This window comes from Otolemur garnettii, unplaced genomic scaffold (assembly GCF_000181295.1).
Source record: "Otolemur garnettii isolate 467f Iridium unplaced genomic scaffold, OtoGar3 scaffold00219, whole genome shotgun sequence".
Lineage (NCBI taxonomy): Eukaryota > Metazoa > Chordata > Mammalia > Primates > Galagidae > Otolemur > Otolemur garnettii.
The window spans coordinates 1,374,444-1,380,655 of NW_003852614.1; the positions used below are offsets into that span (position 1 = coordinate 1,374,444).

Here is a 6,212-nt window from a genome sequence, read left to right on the forward strand (position 1 = left end):
CTTGCTGGACTTTTACCCATTTTCAAAGCTTTACCCATTTACATTTACTTACTAAGCTCATTTTGGAAAAGAAAAAGGGTTTTATAAATTTTTTGATCACTAGTCCTCTTCTAAGGACTCTTTGTGCAAACCATCCCTTCCAATAATGTATTCTAGAAATTTTCCTGGGATTAAGACAAAATCTACTTGTTTAAACTTGTGAAATCTATCTTTTTCCCTTTTTAAAAAAGAGCATATATCCTTTTCTAGGTTTCTAGCATCTCTCTCGTTCTCCATGATTCCCCAAAGGTTACAAACACCAGTTAAGTGATCTTGTCTATAGGTTCTTTCAATATCCTCACATATTATTTGTCTAGGCCAAGACACTCAAAATCATTTAAAGCACTTTGGTGCTTTCTCACAATTTTCTTACTGACCATGATCCTCATTTGCTTCTTGCCAAAGTCTATTAGACCCTTTCCAGTCTAATGAACAGAGTTTGGATAGCAGAAAAAACAAACCAAACTAGGAATTAAAGGGTCAGATTTATCTTTGTTGCATTACATCATTTTATTTTTCATTTTATACCCTGAAATATTATTGGAATGTTTTCACAAGTGCTTGATTGCTTGTACACTTTTGAAAAACCTAATTATAGTCAAAACAAAACATACTATTTGCCCCAGCACAAGGACTTTAAGGCCTTCTTGATTTTTTTTTTTCATTTTCTTTTATTTATTTAATTTATTTATTGAGACCAAGTCTCACTCTGTCACCCTGGATACAGTGCTATGGAGTCATAACTCACAGCAACTTCAAACTCTTGGGCTTGAGCAATCCTCTTGCTTCAGCCTCCTAAGCAGCTAAGACTACAGACATGTCCCACTACATCCATATGGTTTTTCTATTTTAGAAGAGACTTACTCTTGCTCAGGCTGGTCTCTGAACTTCTGAGCTCAAGCAATCCACCCACCTCAGCCTCCCATAGTGCTAGGATTACAGGCGGTGTGAGCCACTGAACTGGTCTGTTGGATTTGTTTCTTGACAAATCAAACTAAAACTGTAAGGAGCCTCTTTTCCCTCCCCCAGAATTAGCTTATTTTGGGTCAGGCCTCCCTGACGTGATTTTTAGCAGTTCCATGTTACTATTTTATATTCACCCTTGATGTTTTTCTTTCTGCCTTTTTAATGTCTCATGATCAAAGAACACTATGCATTTGTATTACTTTCTTTAGATACCATTCCTTTTACTTCATTAAAATAATTCACAATCACATGGTCAGAATTTAGTTTTAAAGAGTCTTTCATCCTTGTGGGAGGGCAGCCATGTAGAAAGTGCAAGAAAACTAACAACTAATGCATTAATGTGTTTAGCACTCACACATGTGCTATCTCATTTAACTGTCATAACAACTTGTGAAATAGTGATTTCATTCCATTCCATTCCTTTCTTCCTTCTTTTACTCACTTTCCCTCTCTTCTTTGTCATTCCTGTGGGAAACTGAAGCTCAGAGTTTAAGTAACTTAACCAAGATAACACAGCAGTAAATGACATAGCTATGATTTAAAGTCAGATCTATTGGCCCCTGTACTCTTTGTTTGCCCTCATGCTACCTTTCTTTTCTCTGAGTTGTTTGAAATCCGCCTTCTTAAAGTCTAGAGCAAAGTATGTTCTTACATCTGGCCTTTTGCTCTCACAGACTCTGACACAGTATGGTTGTTCTTCGAATTTCCACTTTACCAATCATTTCTTTGTTATTGGTGAGAATTAGGTAACGAATAGTGAATAGTCCCTTTTGTTGATTTCTTTGCTTTCTGAGGGGCAATATTGTCAGCAAGACAAGTAAAGGATCTCTAAATGTTCTGCTTTTAGGCAAAGGAAACTTACAGCAATTCTGGACAAAGTCCTTCCTTGCTGTGTATCTTGTCCTGTGCCACTTTTGTACTCTGCATCAGGAATACATCATCTATTCCCATAATTTTGTAGGGTGGTAGTATGTGATGCACTTATCCTCCATAACTCTTCTTCCTTTCTCCTTTTAACTTTACCAGAACTCTGTAGAGACACTGTTCCACCTTTGTGGATTGGTATACATAGAGCACAGTGTCACCTCCCATTCTAAAGAATACCTTTTTCTTAAAAATATGCTTCTTCTAATGCCAGATTCCAGTTGTAAGTTCCAATCCTCCAAGTCTTAGTGATACCTCTTAGCTGGTATTTTTACCTTGAGTTAAAATTTCAAATTCACTTTGTAATATTAGGTTGAACCATATGAAGTTGCCACTTTTGTGGGTCAAGAACATTTGAATAAAGGCAATTTCATATGGTTCAACTTGATGCGTGTGCTGTGTATGGATACAGCGACAGCTGAAACTGTTAAGTTCTATTTATGACTCTTTTCTCAGATAAGTGTTTTCTGTGACTTAATGGCACCTTCCCCAGTATTGTTCTTTTTTCTTTTTTTTTGGCAGGCCCAGGCTGGATTCAAACCCACCAGCTCTGGTGTATGTGGCTGGCGTCTTAGCCGCTTGAGCTACAGGCACCGAGCCCCCAGTGTTGTTCTTTTTTTTTTTTTATTGAATGGTAACTGTGTACATTAATGCACTTCTGGGGTACAGTGTAGTGTTTTCACACACAATTCGAAACACTTCCATCAAACTGGTTAACATAGCCATCATGTCATTTTCTTAGTTATTGTGTTAAAACGTTCATATTCTACTCATAGAAAGATTCACTTGTACCCTTGTAAGATAAACCACAGAAGTGAACCCTCGAATCCCCCTCTCTCCACTCATTCCCCTCTCCCCCCCAGTGTTGTTCTTGTTGTCATATCTGATATCATCCAGAGCAATTGATTTTGTAATAATATCAAGGCATTTTTCTCCTTTCCCTTCTATTTTCTTATTTTTCCCCCTTCCATTTTCAATTTAAAGTTGTCTTTCTCAGGTCAGCAAGGCTCTTAGTAAACACGTTTTTCCCAGTTATCATAGGGAACTTAGCCAAGAGCCCAGGAATCCAGTATTTAAGCTATGGTTCAGACAAAATAAATCCATTCTAAAATTTCATCTCAAGCTGGGTGTGGCAGGAGAATTACTTGAGTCCGGGAGTTCCCACCTACTATGGACTCCCACTTGAGTCCTATAGTCCCACCTACTTGGGAGGCTGAGGCAGGAGAATTACTTGAGTCCGGGAGTTCAAGGCTGCAGTGCTCTATGATCATGCCTGTGAATACTCACTGTACTTCAACTGAGGCAACATAGTGAGACCCCGTCTCTAACTAAGTAAATAAATAAAATTCCATCTCTAAAGGCATCCATTTCATCTTGCATATATTCTTTTTTATTCTTTTTTTTTTTTTGAGAAAGGGCCTCAAGCTTTCCCCCTGGGTAGAGTGCCATGGCCTCACAGCTCACAGCAACCTCCAACTTCTGGGCTCAAGCGAGTCTCCTGCCTCAGCCTCCCAAGTAGCTGGGACTACAGGCACCCGCCACAGCGCCGGCCATTTTTTGGTTGCAGCCATCATTGTTTGGTGGGCCCGTGCTGGGGATTTCAACCCGCCACCTTAGATGTATGTGGCTGGCGCCTTAGCCGATTGAGCCGCAGGCGCCGAGCCCATATATTCTTTTGTGTTCCAAAGTACCAGTTTTCTTTTCTAAGAAGAAAACACTACCTGATCCCCCAAGTATTTGAATTTTCTTTCCACAGCTTCATAGTCCTTGGAGATGATTTCCCTGTCTCCTTTGGTGAGACAAGTTAGTCTTCTAGTTAGAATAATTGCTGGCTTTGTGTTTGTTAGATTAAATGCAAGCTTTTTAGCTTTGAACTGTTCTTGATGGAAAAAGGTTTGCAAACTACCCCTCTGTTCTGGCTTATCAGAGAGGTTGAGTGTAATGCAAAAAAGGAAAAAAAAAGAAAAGAAATCAAGAGGTAAAGGTTAAAAGATCCTGCTGTTAAGTAGAGGAATGTCAGGCGAGGAGGTGACAAAAGCACTCAGTGGGCTCTACTAGAGTTCACCCCACTGAGGGAGAATTGGGTCATTCTAGAGAAGAAATAATAATAAATGATGGAGGAGGTAAAGGGGAATTCAAAAACCAGAGTCAAGAACATGCAAAACAAACAAAAAAAAGCAAAACCTCCTCTCTCCCCATCACTGAAGCTGCCCTGGAATAGGTAGGAGGACTTTCCAAAAAGTAGTAAACACAGATCTGGAGAATGATCTTCCAGAGAATGGAGAAAGACGTCAAGATATAGTGCAGATGGCTCTGTCAGTTAGAGTAGAATAATGGTAGTAAACATAAAAGCACCTACTCTAAGAGCTTTGTGTGTATTCATTTATTTCCTCCTTACATTCTCTGTGAGTAGGTTTTAGACATTTTATTGATGAGGAAACGAAGGCCTGAGAGGTTAAGTATATACAGCTCCTATGTGCAAGAACAAGATTTAAACCCAGGCAATTTGGTTCCAGGGTATGTACCTGTGTGATATGGTCCCATCTAACTCTGCTATCACTTTCTACCTCGTGCTTTCTTGTGAGTCTGGCTTTTGCTCTCACCACTCCACTGAAATTGTGCTCTCGAAAGTCAGTATGACTTCCAAATCACCAGGTCTTATACTTTAATAGACTTCATACCCCTCAGCCTTTCTGCCATTTTTGACACTGTTCATTATTCTCCTTCTTTAAACTTTCCCTTTAGCTTCATTGACACTACCCTCTTGGTTCTCCTACATCTCCCCCTTTCTCCTTCTTTGCCTCTCGAAGTTTTGTTTCTCCTTCTCCCTTAAATATTTGTTGAAGTTGTTCTTGGCCCTTTTCTCTCTCCACATTAAACTTACCAGATTTTCCTGGCTCCAACCCTCATATAACTCCCAAAAGATTCTCCCACCCAGACTTGACTCCTTTCTGGCATCTCATCTCTTCATATTCACCTTCACTGTTGTCACTGCTATTGCCCCAATTCTTCATTATTTTCATGCATTCAGTAAGCACATGATCCATGTGCCAGACCCTGGGGATACAATAGTGAGCAAAACAGATATGGTGTCTGTACTTATAGACCTTACTATCTCAGAGGAAGACATTAAACAATCACACAAATAATTATATATTTACAAATTGGTAAGTGCTGTTAATGAAAAGTGTGAGGCTTTATAAAAGTATGAAATAGGAAAATTATAATGGTCTCCAAATTAATTTTCCTTCCTTTATACTTTAGCTTCTCCAGTCTGACTTACCCACTGTTGCCCAGGTTAATATTAATATTCCCGAGGTCCATTTCTGACCCTGTAACTCCCCAGCTCAAATTCCTTCAATGGCTGTAAAGTCCAAATTGCCCAGCAAATATTTGAGATCCTTCATAATCTGGTTCCAAACTGCCTCTAGGGGGGAGCGGTGGACAGGGTTCTGCTCTTTCTCCTGAGATGGAGAGTGCAGTGGCGTCATAGCTCACTACAGCCTCGAACTCCTGGCTTGAATGATCTCTGCCTCAGCCTCCCAAGTAGCTGGGATCACAGGCAGGTAGCACCATGGCCAGCTATCCCAATATGCCTTTTTAACATTCCCCTTGCTGTTCCTCTTTAAGCACTCTATGCTCCAAATACACCAAGCCATTCACTGTCCTTCACAGTGCCACATGCCTTTGCCATGCTGTTCCTTTTGCCTGGAATACCCTTCCCCTCATTTCTTATGTCTAAATCCTATACATCTTTAAAGTCCAGATCAACCTTCACAAAGCATTTCCTGATACCTTCCTTTGTAATCTCAATAGTTTCCCCCAACTTTCATAACATCTATCTTCTATCTTTAATATTATAATCACACTAATACAAAGCATAGCCTCTTCTCTTATCAGACTATAAGCACATTGAGGATATAAACCACAACCATTTCATTGGCTGATAGATGAATGAGTGCATGAATGGTTGATAGCTTTTGCTTTTCACTGCCTGACCACCACCATCAGGGGGCGCATGCATGCTCCCCAAAAGGGCCTGTCCCAGTCATCTTTGCCCTATCTCCAGCATCCCTAGCCACACTTGGCTGAAGTTGACATCTGATGACATGAAGGAGCAGATTCACAAACTGGCCAAGAAAGGCCTGACTCCCTCACAGATCAGTGTGATCCTGAGGGCCTCACATGACATTGCACAAGTACATTTTGTGACAGGCAATACAATCTTTTTTTTTTTTTTTTTTTAGACAGAGCCTGAAGCTGCTCCCCTGGGTAGAGTGCTA

General features: G+C 40.2%; 1 pseudogene; it reads left to right on the forward strand.

Annotated features, from left to right (window-relative positions):
* The window catches only part of LOC111722150, an 8,410-nt pseudogene that overhangs the window by 1,364 nt on the left and 834 nt on the right, over nt 1-6,212 (forward strand).